Source organism: Salvelinus alpinus, chromosome 16 (assembly GCF_045679555.1).
Source record: "Salvelinus alpinus chromosome 16, SLU_Salpinus.1, whole genome shotgun sequence".
NCBI classification, from domain to species: Eukaryota; Metazoa; Chordata; class Actinopteri; order Salmoniformes; family Salmonidae; genus Salvelinus; species Salvelinus alpinus.
In genome coordinates, this window is record NC_092101.1 from 56,767,699 (window position 1) to 56,783,157 (window position 15,459).

General features: G+C 46.8%; 1 protein-coding gene across 3 annotated transcripts in view; it reads left to right on the forward strand.

The window, feature by feature from the left end:
- The first annotated feature begins 2,563 nt into the window (after positions 1 to 2,563).
- Positions 2,564 to 15,459, forward strand: part of LOC139541715 (AP-1 complex subunit sigma-2-like) — a 65,267-nt gene continuing 52,371 nt past the window's right edge. For 2 of the 3 annotated variants that reach the window (XM_071346668.1, XM_071346669.1), the window contains exon 1: positions 2,564 to 2,940. The gene's annotated coding sequence lies outside the window, so the exon portion shown is untranslated. The remainder of the gene's footprint in view (positions 2,941 to 15,459) is intronic. The other variant, XM_071346670.1, reaches the window with a different exon arrangement.

Here is a 15,459-nt window from a genome sequence, read left to right on the forward strand (position 1 = left end):
TCTTCTTTTTATTTAGTTACACAATTTCTCAATTTACAGTACGTTTGCCGATCAGGATACTGCTTTAAAACAAATTTCAATACATATTGATGATTTAATTCCTGTGCTGTTTCTAACTACCCTGGTAGGTTGACTGATAACTTGAACCAGGTTACAGGCACTGGTTACAGTTTGAAGCTTTTTCTTGAGTGGGCAGCTTGATGAAAGCCAGTCAATATTTAGGTACCCCAGAATATATAACTCTCTGTTGATATCACATAAATTATGAGACATTTCACAGATATTATCCATATACTGACTGTTAACACTTGGTGGTGTATAGCAACTCCCCATAGGAACAGGCATTGCTTGCTTTTTGAGATTTAAAGCTTGGTTTCTGTAAAGCACTTTGTGACAACTGCTGATGTAGAAAGGGCATTATAAATACATTATATTGAGGTGAGGCCGGTGAAACTGTGGCCATATCACTTCAACAGTATTTAACATGAGATCCTCTCTAGGCTTTACAGGAATATGATTATAAATATAAACAGTAACCCCTCCTCCATTGACATTGCTGTCTCTACGGTAGATGTTATAACCTTGTATTGATACCATTGTATCATCAAAGGTATTATCTAACTGAGTTTCAGAGATACATTAACGTAGGCCATTTTTGGGGGCTTTTCAAGGATGATTGATTGTTTTTATTGCTTTACTGGGAAACTTATCAGATGTAGACATGACGGTGATATTTATGTTTGAGCTGATAGCGCAGGATAAGCTGCACACAGTGGACTTCCTACTAGGACACACCACCTCAGTGTTAACAGTGGTCTTCCTGCTAGGACACACCACCTCAGTGTTAACAGTGGTCTTCCTACTAGGACACACCACCTCAGTGTTAACAGTGGTCTTCCTACTAGGACACACCACCTCAGTGTTAACAGTGGTCTTCCTACTAGGACACACCACCTCAGTGTTAACAGTGGTCTTCCTACTAGGACACACCACCTCAGTGTTAACAGTGGTCTTCCTACTAGGACACACCACCTCAGTGTTAACAGTGGTCTTCCTACTAGGACACACCACCTCAGTGTTAACAGTGGTCTTCCTACTAGGACACACCACCTCAGTGTTAACAGTGGTCTTCCTACTAGGACACACCACCTCAGTGTTAACAGTGGTCGTCCTACTAGGACACACCACCTCAGTGTTAACAGTGGTCTTCCTCCTAGGACACACCACCTCAGTGTTAACAGTGGTCTTCCTACTAGGACACACCACCTCAGTGTTAACAGTGGACTTCCTACTAGGACACACCACCTCAGTGTTAACAGTGGACTTCCTACTAGGGCACACAGCCTCAGTGTTAACAGTGGTCTTCCTACTAGGACACACCACCTCAGTGTTAACAGTGGTCTTCCTACTAGGACACACCACCTCAGTGTTAACAGTGGTCTTCCTACTAGGACACACCACCTCAGTGTTAACAGTGGTCTTCCTACTAGGACACACCACCTCAGTGTTAACAGTGGTCTTCCTCCTAGGACACACCACCTCAGTGTTAACAGTGGTCTTCCTACTAGGACACACCACCTCAGTGTTAACAGTGGTCTTCCTACTAGGACACACCACCTCAGTGTTAACAGTGGACTTCCTACTAGGACACACCACCTCAGTGTTAACAGTGGACTTCCTACTAGGGCACACAGCCTCAGTGCTAAAAGTATAACTCTGGTTCATAAGCAGATTATTACTGCTGACAATAGCTGTAGGATTGAAAGAGGCATTCAGGGAAGTTACAGGGACACAAGTTAGGTAACTTACATTATGACTTCCAACGCTCCTGGGACAATGGACATCTGTAGCAGTACTACGACAACTCAGCGACACAATGGTAGCGATTATCTGAGCAGGGCTTGGGTCATTGATAAATCATTGTCTCAATGCGACCTGGACAAGGTCCAGGCACCAATATGATATGGATGGACTCGTCATTCCTGTAGCATCTTCTGTTTCCAGAAGGTGTCAAAGTTATCTTTAGCCAGATGTGTAATGACGGTAGCCTGCTGAATCCAAGGCAAATCTGTCAAGAGTTATACATTTTAAATTGCATCAACTACATCATTGCTTAGCTCTCCATTCCCAAATAAATATGGTGGTTTAAGGAGCAGCGTCTCGTAATTTCTTGCATGATTTACCGACCTGCTGCAAGGTTGTCACTAGTTACCAACGCCACAAAGTCAGAAACCCCGCCTATTTCTACAGTATCTCTTCTTCGAAAGTGATTTTAAACAACCTTAACCACACTGCTAACCTAATTCCTAACATTAAATTAGAACCAAAAATCAAATGTTTGTATTCATGAATTTTTACGATATAGCCAATATTGACTTTGTGGCTGTGCTATCTAGTGGAAATACTGCTGCAGGTGTGTTATGATGGTCGGTCACAAGGCAGCGCTGCTGCACTGAACATGTCTTGACCACTTAGAAATGTTATACTTTTTGTATTTCACATTGCATCTGAAACAAACTGGTGACAGACGGACACTTTTAGGCTACTATACTTTCAATTTATTGATTAGGAATTATGTAAAGCTTTATCGATATATGTCAGATTTGAATCTTCAGACAACATTGGAGGATAACATCGGGGGCGATATAGTGATTGACGAACACAACAGCCGAGGCTGATAATATTCTGAACCTAGACAGCCAAACACCGCCATGATGTCAAGCCTGATCCAGAGTAGGCGGGAATAACGGAGTTTATTGACCAATGAAAAATCGTAAAAGCGCCCCGAGTCCAATAGTAAATGTAGTTGTCGTTTGACAACTGCTTGGGGTTGACAACAGGAGCAGTAGACATTCATTCTCTGTGAATACCAAACTAACAGACTGTGTATTGAGTAAGAGTACATCATTCCCCCTTGAAGAATTTAACTAAGAGTGAAAGGTAAGTCGTCTCCGGCATGATATTGTTTGACTTTTAATATACATATTTAGAACTCTCCGACTGTTTCTGTCGCTGACATAAAGTCCAAATATAACGTTACTCCGTTATGTTGGCCAAGGCAGCACAAATGCACCTCCATACGTTACTAGCTTCCATAGCCAAAGTCATAAACCCCGCCCATTTATACAATTTATCTTCTTCAAATTTGATTTGAACCTAACAGTAACCACACTGCTAACCTTAAATTAAGACCAAAAAGCACATTTCTGTAGCAAATTTTGACTTGCGGCTGTGAGTCTGACTTTGTGGCTATGGAAGCTAGTGGAAACCAGGTAGTGGCCGGTGGGGGAGAGACTATACGGTCACGCTTGGAGTTGGGATGGATTTCAATCTGTCCACAGCTAGCTCATTAAATTATTTATGCTAATTTATGCTTGTGGTTCGCTAATTTAAGCGAGGGTTTTTAAACGTGCAGTGGCGATTTTAGCATGTCAATATTGGTGGTGCAAACTCCACCATTTTCTTTTTTAGATGCATGCCATCAAAGCCACTACAAAATATGTATTATTTTATTAGACCTATGTGGCCTAAAAAGGAGGGGAAATACAATCACGAGGATCCACTTTTGACCTGTATGCTCTCGTTGGCTGGCCCTCGCTTCATACTCGTCGCCAAACCTACTGCCTCCAGGTCATCTGTAAGTCTTTGCTAGGTAAAGCCCTGCCTTATCTCAGCTCACTGGTCACCATAGCAGCACCCACCTGTAGCACGCGCTCCAGCAGGTATATCTCACTGGTCATCCCCAAAGCCAATTCCTCGTTGGGCCGCCTTTCCTTCCAGTTCTCTGCTGCCAATGACTGGAACCAACTGCAAAAATCACTGAAGCTGGAGACCCATATCTCCCTCACTAACTTTAAGCACCAGCTGTCAGAGCAGCTCACAGATCACTGCACCTGTACATAGCCCATCCAACTACCTCATCCCCATACTGTTATTTATTTGATTTCTTTTTCTCCTTTGCACCCCAGTATCTCTACTTGCACATTCATCTTCTGCACATCTATCACTCCAGTGTTTAATTGCTAAATTGTAATTATTTCCCCACTATGGCCTATTTATTACCTACCTCCCTTATCTTACCTCATTTGCACACACTGTATATAGACTTTTTCTCTATTGTGTTATTGACTGTATGTTTGTTTATTCCATGTGTAACTCTGTGTTGTTGTTTGTGTCGCACTGGTTTTCTTTATCTTGGCCAGGTCGCAGTTGTAAATGAGAACTTGTTCTCAACTAGCCTACCTGGTTAAATAAAGGGTTAGGGTTATATATATAAATACCTGGTTAAATAAAAAAAATAAGCAGACAATGAAAGCTCTTACAATATTAAATGAGTACATTTCTCTAAAACGGTCTGTCTTTAGGCTACACGTGCACCACCAATTCAGAACTGTAGGCTAAGTTATGATGGGGAGAGGGACCAAATTATTAGAGTGAGGCACATGAGCTACTAACAGCTTACTACACAACATACACTTAGTATTACTTTCTTAGCTACAGTATACATATCTCCCTGGCAGATTACATCATTTGCAGTGCCTTCGGAAAGTATTCAGACCCCTTGACATTTTCCAAATGTTGTTACATTACAGCCTTATTCAAAAATGTATTAAATTATTTTTTTACTCATCAATCTACACAGAATACCCCATAATAATCATTTTAAATAAGTGTTTTATTTTATTTTGGCAAATGTATTAAAAATAAAAAACAGATACCTTATTTACATAACTATTCAGACCCTTTTGCTATGAGACTCGAAATTGAGCTCATGTGCATCCTGTTTCCATTGATTATCCTTGAGATGTTTCTACAACTTGATTGGAGTCCACCTGTTAATTGGACATGATTTGGAAAGTCACACACCTGGTCCCACAGTTGACAGTGCATGTCAGAGCAAAATCCAAGCCATGAGGTCGAAGGAATTGTCTGTAGAGCTCCGAGACTGGGGGAGGGTACCAAAACATTTTTGCAGCATTGAAGGTCCCCAAGAACACAGTGCCCTCCATCATTAGTTGATAGAAATTTGGAACCACCAAGACTCTTCCTAGAGCTGGCCGCGCGGCCGAACTGAGCAATCGGGGGAGATGGGCCTTGGTCAGGGAGGTGACCAAGAACCCAATGGTCACTCTGACAGAGCTCCAGAGTTCCTCTGTGGAGATGGAGGAACCTTCCAGAAGGACAACCATCTCTGCAGTATCAGGCCTTTATGGTAGAGTAGCCAGAGGGAAGCCACTCCTCAGTAAAAGGCACATGACAGCCAGCTTGGAATTTGCCAAAAGGCACCTAAAGACTCTCAGACCATGAGAAACAAGGTTCTCTGGTCTGATGAAACCAAGATTGAACTCTTTGGCCAGAATGCCAAGCGTCATGTCTGGAGGAAACCTGGCACCATCCCTACGGTGAAGCATGGTGGTGGCAGCATCATGCTGTGGGGATGTTTCTCAGCAGCAGGGACTGGGAGACTAGTCAGGATCGAGGGAAAGATGAGCGAAGCAAAGTACAGAGAGATCCTTGATGAAAACCTGCTCCAGAGCACTCAGGACCTCAGACTGGGGCGAAGGTTCACCTTCCAACAGGAGAATGACCCTAAGCACACAGCCAAGACAACGCAGGAGTGGCTTCGGGACAAGTCTGTGAATGTTCTTGAGTGGCCAAGCCAGAACCTGGACTTGAACCCGATCGAACATCTCTGGAGACCTGAAAATAGCTGCTTAGCGACGCTCCCCATCCAACCTGACTTGAGCTTGAGAGGATTTGCAGAGAAGAATGGGAGGAACTCCCCAAATACAGGTGTGTCAAGTTTGTAGCGTCATACCCAAGAAGACTCCAGGCTGTAATCGCTGCCAAAGTTGCTAAAACAAGTACTGAGTAAAGGGTCTGAATACTTATTTAAATGTGATATTTAAAATAAAATAAATGTAAATAAATTATCCCCCCCCCCCCCCCCAAAAAAAAAACGTTTTTGCTTTGTCATTATCGTGTATTGTGTGTAGATTGCTAAGGGAAAAAAACGTTTTAATCCATTTTGGAATAATGCTGTAACGTAACAATGTGGAATAAGTCAAGGGGTCTGAATGCACTGTATGCAGCAGTATACAGTACATGTTTTTGGACTCACCGTTGTTGTCCTGTCCTCACTTGAACGTGGCATGGCCGTCTTGTGGGCTCACTTTGTCATCAAACTTTGTCATCAAAGTCTGTCATTCTCTGACTTTATGGTGCTTTCAAGACAACTGAGAACTCTGAAAAAAACAAGGTTGAATTATGACGTCAGTGATCTTCAGGTCGGAGCTCTAGAAAGAGGCCTAAGTTCTAGATGCCGGCTTGCAGTGCAAACTCTCCCCATTGAGCAGCAGTAGGCTGTATCACAGTGACCAGAGCTGTAAACTCTCCCCATTGAGCAGCAGTAGGCTGTATCACAGTGACCAGAGCTGTAAACTCTCCCATTGAGCAGCAGTAGGCTGTATCACAGTGACCAGAGCTGTAAACTCTCCCCATTGAGCAGCAGTAGGCTGTATCACTGTGACCAGAGCTGTAAACTCTCCCCATTGAGCAGCAGTAGGCTGTATCATAGTGACCAGAGCTGCAAACTCTCCCCATTGAGCAGCAGTAGGCTGTATCACTGTGACCAGAGCTGCAAACCCTCCCCATTGAGCAGCAGTAGGCTGTATCACTGTGACCAGAGCTGCAAACTCTCCCCATTGAGCAGCAGTGGGCTGTATCACAGTGACCAGAGCTGCAAACTCTCCCCATTGAGCAGCAGTAGGCTGTATCACTGTGACCAGAGCTGCAAACTCTCCCCATTGAGCAGCAGTAGGCTGTATCACAGTGACCAGAGCTGTAAACTCTCCCCATTGAGCAGCAGTAGGCTGTATCACTGTGACCAGAGCTGCAAACTCTCCCCATTGAGCAGCAGTAGGCTGTATCACAGTGACCAGAGCTGTAAACTCTCCCCATTGAGCAGCAGTAGGCTGTATCACTGTGACCAGAGCTGCAAACTCTCCCCATTGAGCAGCAGTAGGCTGTATCACTGTGACCAGAGCTGCAAACTCTCCCCATTGAGCAGCAGTAGGCTGTATCACAGTGACCAGAGCTGTAAACTCTCCCCATTGAGCAGCAGTAGGCTGTATCACAGTGACCAGAGCTGTAAACTCTCCCCATTGGCTGTGAGACACACGATGTCGACCCTCTCACGGCAGCTCTCTTATATCTCACGCATTGAAATGTACTGCTTTTATTGTTCTAATTAGTTCATTGTATTGTCAGAGTGTTAACTTTTCAACTGTGCTCCAAATCGTTTTGAAATGCAATTTAATATCACGAGCAGAACCTACAGACAGGCCTACAGTATGTTGTAGCAGGGTAGTTTGGTGACTGGCATTTAGGCTGTGGCAACGAAAAGGCAGCAGACAGGCCTACATTATGTTGTAGCAGGGTAGTTTGGTGACTGGCATTTAGGCTGTGGCAACGAAAAGGCAGCAGACAGGCCTACAGTATGTTGTAGCAGGGTAGTTTGGTGACTGGCATTTAGGCTGTGGCAACGAAAAGGCAGCAGACAGGCCTACAGTATGTTGTAGCAGGGTAGTTTGGTGACTGGCATTTAGGCTGTGGCAACGAAAAGGCAGCAGACAGGCCTACAGTATGTTGTAGCAGGGTAGTTTGGTGACTGGCATTTAGGCTGTGGCAACGAAAAGGCAGCAGACAGGCCTACAGTATGTTGTAGCAGGTTCGGTAGGGTGACCTGATGTTTCGATATGATTTGTCGATAGATATATTTTGTCAAACAGATTGTGAACCCCAAAGTGTACGTTTGGTTCTGGAGGGGGGACAATAAATATACAAATTATTTGGTTAGGGTTTAGGGGCAGATTTATGTAATCTCGTCTTCAGGAGATTTTATTATCCACACCACACTACACTATAGTACACTACATCAGTCCTATGAACAATACACTACACTATAGTACACTACACCAGTCCTCTGAACAATACATGACGGGGCAAGGTGCCCTTACAGTCCTCTGAACAATACATGACGGGGCAAGGTGCCCTTACAGTCCTCTGAACAATACATGACGGGGCAAGGTGCCCTTACAGTCCTCTGAACAATACATGACGGGGCAAGGTGCCCTTACAGTCCTCTGAACAATACATGACGGGGCAAGGTGCCCTTACAGTCCTCTGAACAATACATGACGGGGCAAGGTGCCCTTACAGTCCTCTGAACAATACATGACGGGGCAAGGTGCCCTTACAGTCCTCTGAACAATACATGACGGGGCAAGGTGCCCTTACAGTCCTCTGAACAATACATGACGGGGCAAGGTGTCCTTACAGTCCTCTGAACAATACATGACGGGGCAAGGTGTCCTTACAGTCCTCTGAACAATACATGACGGGGCAAGGTGCCCTTACAGTCCTCTGAACAATACATGACGGGGCAAGGTGCCCTTACAGTCCTCTGAACAATACATGACGGGGCAAGGTGCCCTTACAGTCCTCTGAACAATACATGACGGGGCAAGGTGCCCTTACAGTCCTCTGAACAATACATGACGGGGCAAGGTGCCCTTACAGTCCTCTGAACAATACATGACGGGGCAAGGTGCCCTTACAGTCCTCTGAACAATACATGACGGGGCAAGGTGCCCTTACAGTCCTCTGAACAATACATGACGGGGCAAGGTGCCCTTACAGTCCTCTGAACAATACATGACGGGGCAAGGTGCCCTTACAGTCCTCTGAACAATACATGACGGGGCAAGGTGCCCTTACAGTCCTCTGAACAATACATGACGGGGCAAGGTGTCCTTACAGTCCTCTGAACAATACATGACGGGGCAAGGTGCCCTTACAGTCCTCTGAACAATACATGACGGGGCAAGGTGCCCTTACAGTCCTCTGAACAATACATGACGGGGCAAGGTGTCCTTACAGTCCTCTGAACAATACATGACGGGGCAAGGTGCCCTTACAGTCCTCTGAACAATACATGACGGGGCAAGGTGCCCTTACAGTCCTCTGAACAATACATGACGGGGCAAGGTGCCCTTACAGTCCTCTGAACAATACATGACGGGGCAAGGTGCCCTTACAGTCCTCTGAACAATACATGACGGGGCAAGGTGTCCTTACAGTCCTCTGAACAATACATGACGGGGCAAGGTGCCCTTACAGTCCTCTGAACAATACATGACGGGGCAAGGTGCCCTTACAGTCCTCTGAACAATACATGACGGGGCAAGGTGCCCTTACAGTCCTCTGAACAATACATGACGGGGCAAGGTGCCCTTACAGTCCTCTGAACAATACATGACGGGGCAAGGTGCCCTTACAGTCCTCTGAACAATACATGACGGGGCAAGGTGCCCTTACAGTCCTCTGAACAATACATGACGGGGCAAGGTGCCCTTACAGTCCTCTGAACAATACATGACGGGGAAAGGTGCCCTTACAGTCCTCTGAACAATACATGACGGGGCAAGGTGCCCTTACAGTCCTCTGAACAATACATGACGGGGCAAGGTGCCCTTACAGTCCTCTGAACAATACATGACGGGGCAAGGTGCCCTTATAGGGCTGTTTGTGTTTGGCTACAGGGGCTGTTTGTGTTTGGTTGAAGGGACATTTGTGTTTGGGTCCCTCCTTGTCTCTCCTTCCGTCTCCACTAATGTCCCTCCTTGTCTCTCCTCTCTGTCTCCACTAATATCCCTCCTTGTCTCTCCTCTCTGTCTCCACTAATATCCCTCCTTGTCTCTCCTCCCTGTCTCCACTAATGTCCCTCCTTGTCTCTCCTCCCTGTCTCTACTAATATCCCTCCTTGTCTCTCCTTTCCGTCTCCACTAATATCTCTCCTTCTCTCTCCTCTCCTCCGTCTCCACTAATATCTCTCCTTCTCTCTCCTCTCCTCCGTCTCCACTAATATCTCTCCTTCTCTCTCCTCTCCTCCGTCTCCTCTAATATCCCTCCATCTCTCTCCTCTCCTCCGTCTCCACTAATATCTCTCCTTCTCTCTCCTCTCCTCCGTCTCCACTAATATCTCTCCTTCTCTCTCCTCTCCTCCGTCTCCACTAATATCCCTCCATCTCTCTCCTCTCCTCCGTCTCCACTAATATCCCTCCTTGTCTCTCCTCTCCTCCGTCTCCACTAATAGCCCTCGTTGTCTCTCCTCTCCACTAATATCTCTCCTTCTCTCTCCTCTCCTCCGTCTCCACTAATATCCCTCCTTCTCTCTCCTCTCCTCCGTCTCCACTAATATCTCTCCTTCTCTCTCCTCTCCTCCGTCTCCACTAATATCTCTCCTTCTCTCTCCTCTCCTCCGTCTCCACTAATATCTCTCCTTCTCTCTCCTCTCCTCCGTCTCCACTAATATCCCTCCATCTCTCTCCTCTCCTCCGTCTCCACTAATATCCCTCCTTCTCTCTCCTCTCCTCCGTCTCCACTAATATCCCTCCTTCTCTCTCCTCTCCTCCGTCTCCTCTAATATCCCTCCTTGTCTCTCCTCTCCTCCCTGTCTCCACTAATATCCCTCCTTCTCTCTCCTCTCCTCCGTCTCCACTAATATCCCTCCTTCTCTCTCCTCTCCTCCGTCTCCACTAATATCCCTCCTTGTCTCTCCTTTCCGTCTCCACTAATATCCCTCCTTGTCTCTCCTCTCCTCCGTCTCCACTAATATCCCTCCTTCTCTCTCCTCTCCTCCGTCTCCTCTAATATCCCTCCTTGTCTCTCCTTTCCGTCTCCACTAATATCCCTCCTTCTCTCTCCTCTCCTCCCTGTCTCCACTAATATCCCTCCTTGTCTCTCCTTTCCGTCTCCACTAATATCCCTCCTTCTCTCTCCTCTCCTCCGTCTCCTCTAATATCCCTCCTTGTCTCTCCTTTCCGTCTCCACTAATATCCCTCCTTGTCTCTCCTCTCCTCCCTGTCTCCACTAATATCCCTCCTTGTCTCTCCTTTCCGTCTCCACTAATATCCCTCCTTGTCTCTCCTCTCCTCCCTGTCTCCACTAATATCCCTCCTTGTCTCTCCTTTCCGTCTCCACTAATATCCCTCCTTCTCTCTCCTCTCCTCCGTCTCCACTAATATCCCTCCATCTCTCTCCTCTCCTCCGTCTCCACTAATATCCCTCCTTGTCTCTCCTTTCCGTCTCCACTAATATCCCTCCTTCTCTCTCCTCTCCTCCGTCTCCACTAATATCCCTCCATCTCTCTCCTCTCCTCCCTGTCTCCACTAATATCCCTCATTGTCTCTCCTTTCCGTCTCCACTAATATCCCTCCTTGTCTCTCCTTTCCGTCTCCACTAATATCCCTCCTTGTCTCTCCTTTCCGTCTCCACTAATATCCCTCCTTGTCTCTCCTTTCCGTCTCCACTAATATCCCTCCTTGTCTCTCCTTTCCGTCTCCACTAATATCCCTCCTCTCTCCTCTCCTCCGTCTCCACTAATATCCCTCCATCTCTCTCCTCTCCTCCGTCTCCACTAATATCCCTCCTTGTCTCTCCTTTCCGTCTCCACTAATATCCCTCCTTCTCTCTCCTCTCCTCCGTCTCCACTAATATCCCTCCATCTCTCTCCTCTCCTCCCTGTCTCCACTAATATCCCTCCTTGTCTCTCCTTTCCGTCTCCACTAATATCCCTCCTTGTCTCTCCTTTCCGTCTCCACTAATATCCCTCCTTGTCTCTCCTTTCCGTCTCCACTAATATCCCTCCTTGTCTCTCCTTTCCGTCTCCACTAATATCCCTCCTTGTCTCTCCTTTCCGTCTCCACTAATATCCCTCCTTCTCTCTCCTCTCCTCCGTCTCCACTAATATCCCTCCATCTCTCTCCTCTCCTCCGTCTCCACTAATATCCCTCCTTGTCTCTCCTTTCCGTCTCCACTAATATCCCTCCTTCTCTCTCCTCTCCTCCGTCTCCACTAATATCCCTCCATCTCTCTCCTCTCCTCCCTGTCTCCACTAATATCCCTCCTTGTCTCTCCTTTCCGTCTCCACTAATATCCCTCCTTGTCTCTCCTTTCCGTCTCCACTAATATCCCTCCTTGTCTCTCCTTTCCGTCTCCACTAATATCCCTCCTTGTCTCTCCTTTCCGTCTCCACTAATATCCCTCCTTGTCTCTCCTTTCCGTCTCCACTAATATCCCTCCTTGTCTCTCCTTTCCGTCTCCACTAATATCCCTCCTTGTCTCTCCTTTCCGTCTCCACTAATATCCCTCCTTGTCTCTCCTTTCCGTCTCCACTAATATCCCTCCTTGTCTCTCCTTTCCGTCTCCACTAATATCCCTCCTTGTCTCTCCTTTCCGTCTCCACTAATATCCCTCCTTGTCTCTCCTTTCCGTCTCCACTAATATCCCTCCTTGTCTCTCCTTTCCGTCTCCACTAATATCCCTCCTTGTCTCTCCTTTCCGTCTCCACTAATATCCCTCCTTGACTCTCCTTTCCGTCTCCACTAATATCCCTCCTTGTCTCTCCTTTCCGTCTCCACTAATATCCCTCCTTGTCTCTCCTTTCCGTCTCCACTAATATCCCTCCTTGTCTCTCCTTTCCGTCTCCACTAATATCTCTCCTTCTCTCTCCTCTCCTCCGTCTCCACTAATATCCCTCCATCTCTCTCCTCTCCTCCCTGTCTCCACTAATATCCCTCCTTGTCTCTCCTTTCCGTCTCCACTAATATCCCTCCTTGTCTCTCCTTTCCGTCTCCACTAATATCCCTCCTTGTCTCTCCTTTCCGTCTCCACTAACTAATATCCCTCCTTGTCTCTCCTTTCCGTCTCCACTAATATCCCTCCTTGTCTCTCCTTTCCGTCTCCACTAATATCCCTCCTTGTCTCTCCTTTCCGTCTCCACTAATATCCCTCCTTGTCTCTCCTTTCCGTCTCCACTAATATCCCTCCTTGTCTCTCCTTTCCGTCTCCACTAATATCCCTCCTTGTCTCTCCTTTCCGTCTCCACTAATATCCCTCCTTGTCTCTCCTTTCCGTCTCCACTAATATCCCTCCTTGTCTCTCCTTTCCGTCTCCACTAATATCCCTCCTTGTCTCTCCTTTCCGTCTCCACTAATATCCCTCCTTGTCTCTCCTTTCCGTCTCCACTAATATCCCTCCTTGGTCTCCACTAATATCCCTCCTTGTCTCTCCTTTCCGTCTCCACTAATATCCCTCCTTGTCTCTCCTTTCCGTCTCCACTAATATCCCTCCTTGTCTCTCCTTTCCGTCTCCACTAATATCCCTCCTTGTCTCTCCTTTCCGTCTCCACTAATATCCCTCCTTGTCTCTCCTTTCCGTCTCCACTAATATCTTCCACTAATATCCTCCTTCTCTCCTTTCCGTCTCCACTAATCTCCTTGTCTCTCCTTTCCGTCTCCACTAATATCCCTCCTTGTCTCTCCTTTCCGTCTCCACTAATATCCCTCCTTGTCTCTCCTTTCCGTCTCCACTAATATCCCTCCTTGTCTCTCCTTTCCGTCTCCACTAATATCCCTCCTTGTCTCTCCTTTCCGTCTCCACTAATATCCCTCCTTGTCTCTCCTTTCCGTCTCCACTAATATCCCTCCTTGTCTCTCCTTTCCGTCTCCACTAATATCCCTCCTTGTCTCTCCTTTCCGTCTCCACTAATATCCCTCCTTGTCTCTCCTTTCCGTCTCCACTAATATCCCTCCTTGTCTCTCCTTTCCGTCTCCACTAATATCCCTCCTTGTCTCTCCTTTCCGTCTCCACTAATATCCCTCCTTGTCTCTCCTTTCCGTCTCCACTAATATCCCTCCTTGTCTCTCCTTTCCGTCTCCACTAATATCCCTCCTTGTCTCTCCTTTCCGTCTCCACTAATATCTCTCCTTCTCTCTCCTCTCCTCCGTCTCCACTAATATCCCTCCATCTCTCTCCTCTCCTCCCTGTCTCCACTAATATCCCTCCTTGTCTCTCCTTTCCGTCTCCACTAATATCCCTCCTTGTCTCTCCTTTCCGTCTCCACTAATATCCCTCCTTGTCTCTCCTTTCCGTCTCCACTAATATCCCTCCTTGTCTCTCCTTTCCGTCTCCACTAATATCCCTCCTTGTCTCTCCTTTCCGTCTCCACTAATATCCCTCCTTGTCTCTCCTTTCCGTCTCCACTAATATCCCTCCTTGTCTCTCCTTTCCGTCTCCACTAATATCCCTCCTTGTCTCTCCTTTCCGTCTCCACTAATATCCCTCCTTGTCTCTCCTTTCCGTCTCCACTAATATCCCTCCTTGTCTCTCCTTTCCGTCTCCACTAATATCCCTCCTTGTCTCTCCTTTCCGTCTCCACTAATATCCCTCCTTGTCTCTCCTTTCCGTCTCCACTAATATCCCTCCTTGTCTCTCCTTTCCGTCTCCACTAATATCCCTCCTTGTCTCTCCTTTCCGTCTCCACTAATATCCCTCCTTGTCTCTCCTTTCCGTCTCCACTAATATCCCTCCTTGTCTCTCCTTTCCGTCTCCACTAATATCTCTCCTTCTCTCTCCTCTCCTCCGTCTCCACTAATATCCCTCCTTGTCTCTCCTTTCCGTCTCCACTAATATCCCTCCTTGTCTCTCCTTTCCGTCTCCACTAATATCCCTCCTTGTCTCTCCTTTCCGTCTCCACTAATATCCCTCCTTGTCTCTCCTTTCCGTCTCCACTAATATCCCTCCTTGTCTCTCCTTTCCGTCTCCACTAATATCCCTCCTTGTCTCTCCTTTCCGTCTCCACTAATATCCCTCCTTGTCTCTCCTTTCCGTCTCCACTAATATCCCTCCTTGTCTCTCCTTTCCGTCTCCACTAATATCCCTCCTTGTCTCTCCTTTCCGTCTCCACTAATATCTCTCCTTCTCTCTCCTCTCCTCCGTCTCCACTAATATCTCTCCTCTCCTCCGTCTCCACTAATATCCCTCCTTGTCTCTCCTTTCCGTCTCCACTAATATCCCTCCTTGTCTCTCCTTTCCGTCTCCACTAATATCCCTCCTTGTCTCTCCTTTCCGTCTCCACTAATATCCCTCCTTGTCTCTCCTTTCCGTCTCCACTAATATCCCTCCTTGTCTCTCCTTTCCGTCTCCACTAATATCTCTCCTTCTCTCTCCTCTCCTCCGTCTCCACTAATATCTCTCCTTCTCTCTCCTCTCCTCCGTCTCCACTAATATCCCTCCTTGTCTCTCCTTTCCGTCTCCACTAATATCCCTCCTTGTCTCTCCTTTCCGTCTCCACTAATATCCCTCCTTGTCTCTCCTTTCCGTCTCCACTAATATCCCTCCTTGTCTCTCCTTTCCGTCTCCACTAATATCCCTCCTTGTCTCTCCTTTCCGTCTCCACTAATATCCCTCCTTGTCTCTCCTTTCCGTCTCCACTAATATCCCTCCTTGTCTCTCCTTTCCGTCTCCACTAATATCCCTCCTTGTCTCTCCTTTCCGTCTCCACTAATATCCCTCCTTGTCTCTCCTTTCCGTCTCCACTAATATCTCTCCTTCTCT